Consider the following 14,149-nt stretch of genomic DNA (forward strand, 5'->3'; position numbering starts at 1 on the left):
CAGGCCTTTTTATGCACAGCATCCTGGACTTCTATCTTTAAGCAAGATAGGGCTGGAGCCTGGATAATAGAGGGGAAAAAGTAAAGGTAAATATTTGAAAATAGTTTGATGCTTTTATACAGAAGATTAGAAGGGGGGGCTGGAAAAGGCAATCAAAGTCTTGCAGAAACTCAAAGGAGGGCCATTATCTCTGTTTGTGGTGATGCAAAGAGATTTCAAAGAAGTGGGGGAGGCCAGTCTAAAAGTCTGGATCCTAGCCAGCAGAGATAGGGGAAGACATACCTACAAAATGCACGGGACAGAAATACAGTGCTGAAGGGCTGGAGTGGCAAATATGCAGATGGGAACCTTGACCATCAAAACCAGCTTTAGGGGAGAGGTCCCATGGGGAGTAAACACTCAGGGATGAAATAACTGACTTCCTTGGTGAAATGTACAGGTGGTTTAGGGCCAGGAGTTCTTGAGGCAAGAAAGAGTTAGGAGCCAGAGGAGATGGACAAAAGACTCCTTTCCTATAGTTGCCTGTGGGCTTCGAGGACTGGTGCACCCTAAGTGTGTGCCTGATAGGGGAGCCTGTGAGAGGCTATGAAGGAAATGCAGGGCAGGGACACTTGGAAAAGGGATAAATGAGGGTGGCAAGAAGTAGCAAATTTATTTTAGTCATGTTAATTGGAACTGTGATTGGCTTATCCAGATGGAGATACTCAAATCCCAATATGGAGTGGAAAACAAGCCTGAAGGGAGAGGAGATGGATGGAAGCCTGGGAGCGGCAGACTCTAGCATCCCACTCTTCTCATCCTTCCATTCTACGTCTTTCCCTCAGAAATCCTCCTTGCTCTGGGGATTGCGGGGGAGAGAGGGGAAGGGATAAGATATGGGGGGAAAGGAGGATGGGATAAGGTGGATTTCAGAGGAGAAATGAGGAAAGGGGATAACATTTGAAATGTAAATAAAGAAAATATCTAATAAAAATATTTTTTTAAAAAAATCCTCTCTGCTCTCTGTAGAACCTGTGTGTTTAAGGAGTGGGAGAAGATAACACCGGGAGCTCTCAGAGACACAACAGCTGGAAACGTAGGATTGCCTGGTTTTACAGTATCAGGGAAGGTGAAGAGAGAGGCTCAAAAAGCCAGGGCAGGAGCAACCCCTTAAACAAAGCAGAGAGGTCAACTGAATGAACACTATCTAAGCAGATGCCTATAGAACCCCATTGCCTTCTATTAAGATGACTGATGGGCTAATAATGTGGTATTTTAATAGCATAGTATTCTGCATCATCAGATAAGAGTTGTTGCTAACATTTTATTCCCAGCACTTCCCACCAATAAATGTGTGAATAAGTAAACAAGTGTACAAATGCAATTGCCAATGGTGAGGAGGCAAAGAGTAGTTTCAGTAGTGAGGTAGGCATAGAAACCAAGTTCCAATGTCTAAAATACATGAATGACACACACACACACATATATAGATATACATACATACATACATACATACATATATACATACATACACAATACGTTCTTTTGTAAGAAAGAGAAAAACAAACGTTTCAGTTCTTAAAGCTAGTGGCTTTAATTGTAATATTGTTGGGTTTTTTTCCTTAAAAAACAAAACAAAACAAAACACAAACTGCCATTGTGTTCCTTAGTTGCTAGTTTAGGAGAAGATTCTGCTAAGAACACAGTTTGTTTATTTTGGATTGTTGGCCAGCGAGACTTCAGGGAGATTAAAATTACAAGGGAAGGCCCTGACAGCTATCTATGAAAGCAAGGTTAAAACAACATTATTCACAGTCAACTGTAGTCCTAGGCTTTGAAAAGCAGTGCTGTTGGAATGCTCAGAGATTTGGGAACCTGGAGATCTCCAGGCAGCCAGGTGAGACTAATCTGGGGAAGCTTTAGAAAGGAGATAAATTTAAGCTGTTTTGAAAGGAGACTATTCTAGTCAGTTAGCAAAGAGTCTTAGAGCACAGGATTAGGTATTTTAATTTGATTACTTGAGATAATTTGGAGCTACCCCAGTGTTGTGAAAAGACCACATAAGTGTTTTCTGGAAGACGACTCATCTCCACAGTTCCTACCACTGACGCACAGTGCAACTACCTGGAGAGCCCCGAAACACCCTGTTACCCAGGCTGTACCCAGGTCATCTAGGGAGGGACCCAGGCATGAGAGGTATTTTGTGTTTGGTCTTCTCTTTGTTGTTAAGTTCTTAGGGTGATTCTGATAGTTAAAATGGCATAAAATTTCTGAGTAGGGCAAACTTTAAGCAGGTATAGAAGAGGCCAGAATTAGAAAGGATAGCAAGAACACTCGAGCTGGGGAGTACACCTAGCCTTGTGTACAGAGATAAAAGACAAAGTAAACTATTCTGGAGGGAGCCTTGCTCGGGCTGGGCGATACTTGTCAGTTGCAATTTTTCACAAAGCTATCCTCTAAGAACACTGTAGTTCTTATGATGGATCACTTGGAAAATGAACAAATAGGATATGTTTTTTTTTTTTTTTCTTTTTTGGCTAACATTTGGAGGCTCTTGCTGTTAGAAAAATTCTCTGTTTCTGTAAGAGCACATTGGGTCAAAGGAGACAACACCATCATGTAAAGTTTTACTAATACACTTAAATATTCTTATTTTATGTTTATATATTTTATGGGTATTTTGTCTACATTTTATGTATGAACATCATATGCATTCTGGGTTCTCTCAAAGACCAGAAAAGTGTGTCAGATCACCTGGAATTGTAGTTACAGATGACTGTGAGCTGCCATGTGGGTGCTGGGAATCCAACCGAGGTCCCATGAAATAGCAGCAAGAATTGCTCTTAATCACTCAGCTGCCTTTCCAATCTCAACATATTTATATTTGAGGGAGGAAAATAAAAGCTAACCATAGATGTTGGGATTTTTAAAAAATTTTGGTTGAGTTACAGCTAGGATGTAGTGAAATTATGATCCATTTAGACTTTAGAGTTGGGATTAACCTTGAAGGAAGAGGAAAGTCGGGCCATTAAGAACACTGAAGAGAAAGATGCAATGTTATTTTCAATCATAACTGTCTCCTTCCCTAGCATGACGCTTTGTAACAGGTGTGGGAAATGGATGATGGTGTTTCAGAAACAATTTTCTATCAGAAAGATGAGCTGGCAAGCAAGCGCAGGGGTTTCAATGTTCAAGTCAGATCATTTTCAATGGACTCTGGCATGCCCCACTTCTAAAGTTTAGAAGAAGGGCAGAATGTCACAGGTAGGCTATTATTTATAATAAGAAGTACTACTTCATAGTATAACTGGTACAGGAGTGTTTGATAAAACATAGACATGGACAGAAAACTTCACTGGCAAGAACTCCTAGGGAAGAAGTGACTGAAGACAGTTATTGAAGTGAAAGCATTTCTCTGATCCTGAGGATGAGCTTACAACAGTGATCATCAGCCTCTATAACTGCTATCAGCGTTTAGAGAAACGGTTTGGGTCTATAAACAAAATATACTTATTCCTGCTCCTCTTACATGCTGGTTCGGATACACAGGGACAAGAGTGTTGGCTAGGGCTGATCCTAGAGGTCTATGTGTTGTGATTTAACAAGTGGAGATTCTCTACTTCCTCCTCCCAACTCCCTCTGCTGATTTCATCCTGTTCGCAGGGACCAAGGAGTGTGGCAGGCTAATACACCGTTTCCACTAGACCTTTGAAAAAATAAAGGTACAATATAGAGAGCAGCATATCCAGAAATGGAATTTGCTTCCTGTTCCTCTACAGAGCAGCTACAATACTGGCTAGAAAAGTCTGTGGTGAGCCGGGCAGTGGTGGCATAAGCCTTTAATCCCAGCACTTGGGAGGCACAGGCAGGTGGATCTCTGAGTTAGAGGCCAGCCTGGTCTACACAGTGAGTTCCAGGACAGACACGGCTACACAGAGAAATCCTGTCTCGAAAAACCAAAAAAAGTCTGTGGTGAAATGGGAATCAGAAGGAGCCCACTTGGTCTCATTTCACCAGGCAGGCTTGGCTATAGGGGGCCACAATACCTACCCAAAGTTACTCCGCGCTCCTTGGCACATTCCACTTTTCTTAATTGCTTCCAATTTCCTTTTCTCAGGTTTGCTGTTCCGGGAAAGAGGGCTCTAAATTAACGCTCTACAAAGTCCCCCTACATGTTGGTTTGCAAAATTAATGATCCTCATGGCTGAGCAAATTAATCTTTGATGCTTGGTTGACGCTAAAGACAAAACTCACTGGGGCCCTCTTAAGACACAGAATCAGTGTCCCCCCGCCCCCTTCGTGCCTGCTACATCCACAGAGTAGGCAGTCCATTACATCTCAGAAGTCCATCTCTGAATCTTGTCCCCAGTCTGTGGAGGGGCTGTGCAAGGTGCTCGGAAGCTAGGAGAGGCTACGCAGAGGAAGCCGCCAGATAGATGATTACAGGAGTTTTACTTGCACTTTCTACATCTACTGAGGAGACATGTTGCTCCACTGAAAGAACATGTTACTACTTGCTTCAATTTTAGGGAGACTGTGACAGCATCTTCGAGAGCCCATAGCACAGGTCTGAGGGCTTGTAGAGAGATCTCTGAAGGGGTTGGAAGCTCTCTTGCACTGCCTTGCTGTAAATTCTTGCCAGAAGCGTTTGCTACATCGCAATGCTCGGTTCCTTTCAGCTGAAAGATTAAAGCTACACGCCCATCAAAAGGACACTTTCTGAGAGGGCACCCATCAGCAATCATCCCTCTCCGCGAAGGGTCGCGGCTGGAGGCACCGTACTCCACCTCCTGCCAGGTCTGGGAAGGGCAGATGTTTGGGGAGGGTCTGGCTAAGCCCGCTTCACGATCCCGCCCGAGCCCTGGCACTATGAAAGAAGCTAGTGTCCTTTCATTTGTCGGGTGTGAATCATAGCCTCCGGTTGGGCCTTTGGGAGAAAATTTAGTCCCCCTTCAAGTCCACCTCCGAGTCAGGGATGTAAGCAGAGTGGCGGGCGCGGGCTCCTGGACTCCCGCGTCTCCTTTGTGCGCTAAGCCGCTCTCGGCCGGTTCCCGCTCCTCTCCTACAGAACGTTGCAGACGCTTGCACGGCCAGGGCGACCCTAAGGGACCCGCCCGCGGGGCCCTCTGGTGGCAGCACCTGGTGGCCAGGCCACAACCGAGGGGCGGGGCCGGGCTGGGCGGGGGTTGAGGGGGGGAAACCTCCGCGCGCACGAGTCCGCGCGCTCCGCCGGCGTCCGGCGCACGCGCGAGGCCCGGAGGAGCGCGCCCCGGCGGCGACGGCGGGAGCGGAGCGACTGAGAGAGGCTGGCCGCGCGGGCTGGCGGGCAGCGGCAGCGCCCGGAGCCGGGCGCAGGGCGAGGCCGGCGGGAACGGCGGGAGCCGCCCGCCCGACCGCGAGCCTCTGAGTCGGTAGATGGGGCTGCGCGGCGCCCGCGGCTGAGGAGAGGAGCGGCGGCGCGGAGGCGGCCGAGGTGCGAGCCGGTGAGTGGCAGCCCCACGCGGTGCAGTAACGGCCGGCCCCGGGCGCCCCGGCTCGGCAGCGCCACGCGGGCCCCGCCCCTGCCACCTGGGCGCGGGAGCCGCGGCGTGTCCCTTGCACGCCCCAAGCCCCACGCGTCCCCCGCGGGCCGCCCCTTCCGGGCGGGGCCGGCCGCCTCCCTCTGCGGTGCAGGCACCTCGGCGTGGACCGGAGCGGGCGAACGGGCTGGCGGCTGGGACTGACATCTTTGGGGGCTCCGAGGTCCCGGGGAGGCGGCTTGCTGCAACTCCTGCTGCCACTTCCGAGCCACGAGGTTCCAGTTGTTTGGCTAAAGTGGCCGTGGGCGAGCACACGCCTCTGCGGGGGCGGTCGCCGCTCAGCGCGTGCTCTCAGAGCCAGGACACATTTGTCTGAAAAGCAGAAAGGTGCCTGCCTTCTGTTCCCTTCTGCATTGGCCGGACGGCTGGCCGGAGAGGGGTAGATGGAAGATCGGACAACGCGGTGACAGCTTGTGGATTGGTTGGAGTGTATTTGGTTATTTTTCTTGCGAGGGGGGGATTCTTTTTTTTTTTTTAACACTTTATTGGGAGTTTATTCTCAAGGTACCAGTTCCCGGGATCGCAGCTCGAGATAACATTCATTAAACTCCCCTTTTCTGGGGTGAGTATTTGTGTAGATGGGGAGGAGGAGGGTGAGGAAGAGACTCAAGGCTGTAGGCAAGGCTCAGAAAATTCTCCGCATTACTCAAAAAGCAGCCGGTTAAGGTCAGGCTAGCCATGCTTTTACTCTTTTCCTACGCCTCTGGGAATTCTTGGAATTTTACTTTAGCCCTCCTGAATGGGGTTCCTTGTAATATAGCTGACAGCATTCGGGATGCGTTAAATTGGTCTTCACTTGGAATATGATTTAGCAGCCATTTCGTCCCACATAGTGTTTCAGGTCATTATTTCTCTTTTGGAAACTTACATACGTCTTATGTGTTAGGCACGGTAATTCACCCTTACCAAGGCTGGGATAGTTTTGGTACACTGGTCAAACATGGTACTAGACATTGGCTGTGTGGTTATGATAAACTACTAGGCCTGATTATAGTTTTGTGGTTAGAGGCCTTATTGCTCTGTAAACAAATAACTTTGGGGGTTGTTTCATTTTGAGGTCATTTATGTTTTAAAGCTTTTATATATTTAAATTATTAAATTATTGTTTAAATACATAATTGCTCTATAAGGCTCATGCTTCTTTTATTCCAAATTAGGGTTACATAATGCACAAATGGTTACACTTCTAGTTGCTCTATTTTGTCCTATGGAGACTACAGGCTAGGTAGGAGCACAGGCTTGTGTGCGGGCTTGTGTGTGTGTGTGTGTGTGTGTGTGTGTGTGTGTTGTAAATTATTCCAGTGAATCTCATTTCCACCTTGGAATTTTGAAAAACACACACACACACACACACAAAGTTTTGAGGTAAAAATGTCAAACTGTTGGAGTTAAGTTTGATAGCTCTATATAAGACAATCCTTTTTCTTCTTTTCAGAAAAATTGTTGGCATATATATATATATATATATATATATATATATATATATATATTTGAGGGAGCACATTGCTTTTTTTCCTAAGCTCATTTTTTTCCTGAAGCTGAAATTGTGTCAGAAGGCTACCCGGGCAGCTTCTCTCCCATTCCCCTTTAAACTTGAGATTGAAAACAAAAAAAGAGAAAGAAAGTCAGGAAGCCCTGGGTACCTGTTTTATAATGTTTTTAAAATGTGTTGCTTATTTGAATATTTACCATACCTATATAGGCTTTACCACTGAATAATGGATGATTATCAGAAGATAATAGATGTTTTCATTAAATGTACATTTTGGACATCAGAGCTTTATCAAAAGTTGATAGCATCAGCAAATCATTGCTGAGAGAGTTGCAAACAGTATAGAGCTCAAGCTAGTCTACAACTCAGACAATTAAAACACTAAGAAAATAAATACAGAGAAAGGTAGGAAGACCCATTTGTATTGTTTATGTCATTTATAGTCAGTGACTTAAAGGGGACTTTTGTAAATTGTAAGTTGGGTATGTAGTAATGTTGATAAATTCTTGTCTTCAATGTATTTCTTTTGATATTTAACTCAATTTGTATCAGAACTTATATTCAAGTAAATGTAGTTACAAAGGATATGCTGATCCTGGTCAAACAGATTTGAAAAGTACTCATCTACTTGAGAAAGCTATCATCCCTAGAAAAATCTATAGAGAAAAATTATTGTAGTTTTGTTTTACTGTTAGTTTTTTCCTTCCAAAATAGTTCTCTGTTCATAAACATGGGATCTTAAATCATGAAGATCTCTCTACTTTCGTGTGTGGTACTAGTATTTGATTACATTTTTCTCTAATTATAGGCATCAGCTTTACTTAAGAGTATTTTTGGTTGGAGTCAAAGCAGCAGCAGTGATTAGCCCAGACTTGGCTGTTATTTGTTTGTGACCACTTGGGGGAGCCTTTGCAGTTCATCTCAGCAGGATCCTGCTCTGCGCGTTCTGGCTGCTAATCATCCTGGGCACTTTGCCAAATGGCTGGAGCGTGTGCTGAGGAGGATGCATTGAGAACTGAGCCTTGAACTCAGTGTTTGATGATGACTTCTCCATTCACTCACACTCCACTCCACTCACAGAGTTTCTCTCCTCATAGATTTATTAACAGTGTGCTTTTTGGACTACGGTTAGTTACGTGGGCTAACTAACCATGGAACCTTGAATTCATGTACGTTGTAGCTTTCAGAGATCCCATTTTACTGGCATTAATCTTAGAAGTGATGCGTGTTTAATTACTTGCTTAATGTACACAGATATTAGTTGTGTTGAAGGGTCTGGGGAGATCATCACTCTTGTATGAAGTATACTAATTTCCAAACCTTTTTAAAGCAGATTGGTTTCCTTCTAAAAGCTTTGAGAGGAAGAGATGTCAAAGTGTCCCTTGTAGTTAAATCTGTGTTCATTTTTATGCAGAGAAAAGGTGGTCTTCTGTTAAAAATCTATACCCTTTGGCCATTCAATTATGGTTATCCTTATCTAGTATAATGAAATCAGATTTATACATAATCTTTTCTGACAATATTCAACCTTGTTATGGCCATTTCAGAACATGAACTCAGTTAAACAAAGTAAAATGCATTTTTAATAGGTCAGAGAGAAGTTAACTTTTATGACCTTCATCAATTATGATAGAATAACTCAGAGACCTTTCTCAAATCTTTTTCATGGTACATTCATTCACATAATGACTAACAATTTGGAGTAGTTCCCGTCTTCTAAATCACTTCTTCTTTTTTTTTTTTTAAAGAAAACTTTAAGACAATTTTGCTTTTGTCCTGAAATTCATTTTTCTTTTCCTTTTAAAAAAAAAAAGATTTATTTTGTATGTGTATGGATATGTATGAGTGTATGCCAGTGTATCACATACACATGTTGCCCATGGAGGTGAGGAGAAGCCATTGGATCCATTGAAAATATGTTTACAGGTGGTTGTGAGGTGCCGCACATGGATGCTGAGAACTGCACTCCAGTCCTGGAAGAGAAGTGAGCGCTTTTAATGCTCAGTCCCTCTTTGGTTTTGTTGTTGTTAAGTGTAACATAACAGAAGAGATACATTCTACTTATTGAAAAATGTTCATTTGTTGCTAGCTTTCACTGACACTTGAGTATTGTTTTAAATACTTGGAGATGGTAATTTCAAATGCCTCCCCTTTGAAGTTATCACAGATTTAAGGTAGAATGAAAATTGAAATAGAAGACAATAGAGTGAGTAGGCTTTTGTTTGTTTTATAGTTTTGTTTTGTTTCACTTTTTAGCTTATTTTCAGATTTTTTCCCCACTATTTGCTATCTTCTGCATGTCTCTCAGCTTGTCATATTCTGCCTTTTCTTTTAGACTTCCTGTTCCTTGATGGGTTCTTTACCATCCATCCCTCTTGCAGCTCCTGTTGTTGCTCTTCTCTGGCTACAGAGGAGCATTTTCTGTTCCTCCTAGTAGAAATATGGCCACCAGCAGCTTCTATATTTTTACAGTACCTGCTCAGACAACTAGAGACAGCAATCAATACTGATTTCCTTTTTCTTCCAAAAGCAGGGTTTTTGTTTGTTTGTTTGTTTGTTTTTTGTTTTTTTCGAGACAGAGTTTCTCTGGCTCGAAAGTCCTGGCTGTCCTGGAACTTACTCTGTAGACCACACTGGCCTCGAACTCAGAAATCTGCCTGCCTCTGCCTCCCAAGTGCTGGGATTAAAGGCGTGCCCCACCACTGCCTGGCCCCAAAGCAGTTTTATCTTTACCTTTTAATTTGATCTTCAGTTCTAAATATATGAAAAGCTTTCCACTAGGGATATACAAAAGAATGAGAAGAATTTACAGTTTGTTTAAGAACGATGTATGTGTGAAAGAATCAGTACATTATGAAATAACTAAAATGATGACAATAAAGAAACTGAGGAAATATTTGGATTTCTACTGAAGAGAAAAGACTTCGGGCTAGAGAGATCCCTCAGTGGTTAAGAGCACCGACTGCTTTTCCAGAGGGTCCTAAGTTCAATTCCCAGCAACCACATGGTGGCTCACAACCATCCCTAATGAGATATGATGCCCTCTTCTGGTGTATCTGAAGAGAGCAATGGTGTATTCACATACATAAAATAAATACATCTTTAAAAAAAAAGAAAAGAAAAGGAAAGGGAAAAAAAAAGACTTCCTTAATATGTAAAGGATATTTGCTAACCAACAAAAGATTAATACCAAGTTGGCCAAGGTCATGGATAGAATCTGAAAATAGGAAATTATTTTATGCATATGTTAAAACTTTCAAACTCATATATAATACAAGTATAAATTAAAACTGAGTATTGGGTGTGGCAACACATGTATGTAAATTTAGCACTCAGGAAACTGAGACAACCAAAACTATTCAGTGTGACCCTGCTTAAAAAAACTAACCAAACCAAAACCAAAAATCCTATTATGTACCATTTTTATCTATTAGATTCACAGATCAAAGAAGTTCTGCTAATGGTTTTAAAAAGCATGGAGCTTATCAAGTTTTCTCATATTGTTATGGAAGTACAAAGTACTAAAATTAGATGCAGTTGAAATTCTAAAAAACATTAAGGTGACTGCTGGAAATTAAATTAAGGAAAGGCTTGAAATATAAACAAATCGACATAGAGGATGAAGATCTAACATGCAATTTATTTATCTGAACACTAAGTTGTAATGCTCCTTTCTGGCTTCACTCATGAAGCTAAAGAAACTGGCCTTCTCTTTCACGCTGCAAAAAACTCATGAGTAAGTACCTTCTCCCTTGATCAGATCATAATCTTTATCCTGATGCCGGGAAGACCGAGTGGAAGGAACTAAACATTACCTTTATAAAAAACAGAAAGTAATTTTGTGCCTTTGAGAGAAATCTTATGCAAATTTTGTGTCACTTGAAAATGTACTTAAGACATTTTTGGAGGCGATGGTGCACGCCTTTAATGAGGCAGAAGCAGTCAGACCTCTGAATTTGAGGCCAGCCTGGTTTACAGAGTGAGTTCCAGGACATACAGAGCTACACAAAGAAACCCTGACTTGAAAACCAAAACAAAAAACCAAAATAAAACCAGAAACAACAACAAAAAACAAGTGAGCAACAAAACAGTTTCAAGAAAATAAGTTTATGTTCACTGCATTGTGTGTGAATGGGATGTTTTGTGCTTACTTTGTTCTATAGCACATAGATAATTAGCTGAGTAGGAGAGATGCTGCTAAAAGGTGGATGGACAGCTGGCAGTTCATGAGCATGTGAAGAGAGATGACTTGGTTATGGGCTATGTGCTTAGGACAAGAAGTGAGGAGGACAGGCGTAGAGACATGGGAGACTTAGGGGCCTTCCTCTCGGGAGGAGCATTGGCTTTGGGAAATGAAAGTACATTTAGTTAAATGTTTAAAGAGTATTTGCTTTATGAGGTTTTGTAGGTACTTTTGCTGTAGACTGACTGGTACAGTGTGCACATTGTGTAAGTACCCGTCCTTTGCAGTTACCCTATGGTAAAGGATTTGAACTCTAGCATGTTCATATTGATAAAAGCCCCTAAGAGTCACAGCTTGAGTATAAATGAATATGTCCTCTGGAATATTCCGTTTACTACCAAATCATTAAGAGTATTTTGGAGGCTCTGTGTTGCTTAGATTACTTAACATTAGCACTCAGACTACCCTCTCCCACATTAGGCAGGTCCACACTGCATCATACCCCTTGCTTTGCTCACAATCGTTTCTTTTTCTCAATCTCTAATAATAAGGGTTCAGGCTTTCCTTCCTCAAGAAACTGTCATTGGTTGACCTCATCCACCGTTTTTCTTTTCATTCAAGACAAATTGTAATATATAACTTGTATAACATTCATTATGTGAATGATGGTTTATGTGTTTTCATTCTTAGGAACCTTGAATCTTCTCCCCCCACTTGCTTAGTAGGGTCCAGGGACTGTGCTAAATGCTCACTATACAAGATTTCATGTACTAATTGCAGATATAACATTAGATTTTAAAAATCTAAAAACCCTTCTGGATTCTCTTAGTTTTTCTTGGCTGTTGCAGCAAATTGCCACACTTACTAAACAAAAATCAGTAAATTTCTCACTGTCCTGAAAGCTAGATGCATGAAATCAATAGTATTGGACCCAGATCAGGATATCACAAGGCTGCCTGTTGGGGAATCTAGAGAGTTGTTTAGTTGCTTCTTCACAGCTTCTCAAGTGCATTCTTTAGCTTGTGGCTGTATTATTCTCACCTGAAGGCCACCTTTCAAACCTCTCAGCTCTGTCCTCCCCATTTCTGTACCTTTTCTGTTCTCCACTTTCATCTTCCTCAAAAGATCCTTATTTCACATGATCTCAGTCTTCAGATGTTTTCTTGGTAAGGTAGTGTTCAGTTTCCAGAGGTTAGGACAGATTCCTTTGGGGAGACCTTTGTTCAGCCTCTCAGAAGAGTATGCATTTAGTTTGGTTTAGAAAAAGGAAAATGGCTAAGAAAGTATTTCTACCCCATTCTCACTCTGTAAAGTAGTTTTTCTTAAGAAGGGATAATTTTGCTGACACTCTATCCTCAGGAGTATTTCATTGTCACAGATGAGAGGTGTTGCTATTGGTGACCGGATTCTAAGTGAGGGGTGCTGCAAAGAGTGTCCAGGACAGCCCTGGATGGAAAGCAACAGTCACACACAATGTCAGTATCACTGGGGTTGATAAACACTAGTCTTAGGGCATTATTGACTGGATATGGTAACACATACCTGGAATTTCAGTACTGAGGATGCAGAGGCAGGAGAATAACAGGTTTGAGGCTTGCTAAGCTATATAACAATTAGTCCAGGCTGGGCAGTGGTGGCGCACGCCTTTAATCCCAGCACTTGGGAGGCAGAGGCAGGCGGATTTCTGAGTTTGAGGCCAGCCTGGTCTACGGAGTGAGTTCCAGGACTGCCACGACTACACAGAGAAACCCTGTCTCAAAAAACAAAGCAAAACAAAATAAAAAAACAAAAACAAAAAAATTAGTCCAGCCAGGGCTGTTTAGTGATTGTGTGTGTGTGCGTGTTTTCATTGATTTGAGTTACAAAAAATGATTCATCAGTAACTTAAATAATAAGTAACTGTTGGTACTTAAAACATAAATGTCAATGTGTTGATTTTAGGAGCGTGTCTTTTGCCAGGAATTTTGGCTCCTCGCCCCTGTGGTACATTATCACTGAGAAGTTGGCTTGGTAGTGGAGGTAATCCTGAGGTGGTGACTCCACAGTTGTTTGTCTGTCTTTCCTACCCTTGATTATAGTAGTTAATCTTGTTTTGTTTTGTCCCGTTGTGTCTTTGGGCATTTCCAAGCCATTGAACTTTGTACCTGTAGTACCATAGTCTGTATCAAATAAAATAGATATACATAAAGTGGTGTGTTTTGAGACCTTATTTTCAGATACCACTTATTTTCATAGCTTCTAGCCAAGTGAGATGACTATGGCTGATGCCGTACTTCTTTAGAAATTCTTGGATGTTTCAGGAAATTTTGTCTAATCTTGTCCTAATTGGCTTTCTATTGCTATAATAAACAATATGACCAAAAGCAGTTTGGGAAGGAAACGGTTCATTTTAGGCTTATAGTTTATATTCCATCATAGACCCGCAGAAACCATGGAGGAGAGCTGCTGACTCAGCATATCCCCTTGGCTTGCTCAACCAGCTTTCTTGGGCTGGACTTAACTGTCTAGAGATGGGGGGCCAGGCCTTCCTACATCAGTTAAGTTAAGAAAAAGACATACAGCCAGGGCACAGTACAGTCTAATCTATTCTTCAGTTGTGGTGCCTTCTACATAAGTGACTTTAAGTTTGTGTCAAGTTGACAACTGAATCTAACTATAACAATACTACAATGATAGAATTTATAAACTATAGAATATTACTATGATTTATCATCTATCATGATTCACTAGCATCTACTTCATACTTCATATTTTTGCTAAAACATTTATTAAACATTTATTTTTTATATATTATTTATTATTTAATATGAATTTATTTTTTAATTTAATTAAAAAAAATTTTTTTTAGTTTTTTAGATATTTTCTTTATTTACATGTAAATTTCTCCTTTCACAGTTTCCCCTCCAAAAAACAAAG

The 14,149-nt window shown here is 41.9% G+C and overlaps 1 protein-coding gene across 4 annotated transcripts in view; it reads left to right on the forward strand.

The window, feature by feature from the left end:
- The first annotated feature begins 5,053 nt into the window (after positions 1 to 5,053).
- Mpp6 (membrane palmitoylated protein 6) overlaps positions 5,054 to 14,149 on the forward strand; it is an 88,856-nt gene continuing 79,760 nt past the window's right edge. Inside the window, exon 1 of one of the 4 annotated variants that reach the window (XM_031381862.1) lies at positions 5,054 to 5,462. The gene's annotated coding sequence lies outside the window, so the exon portion shown is untranslated. The other 3 variants (XM_031381864.1, XM_031381865.1, XM_031381863.1) reach the window with 3 other exon arrangements.

The sequence above is a fragment of the Mastomys coucha genome, unplaced genomic scaffold (assembly GCF_008632895.1).
Source record: "Mastomys coucha isolate ucsf_1 unplaced genomic scaffold, UCSF_Mcou_1 pScaffold20, whole genome shotgun sequence".
Classification (NCBI taxonomy): Eukaryota; Metazoa; Chordata; class Mammalia; order Rodentia; family Muridae; genus Mastomys; species Mastomys coucha.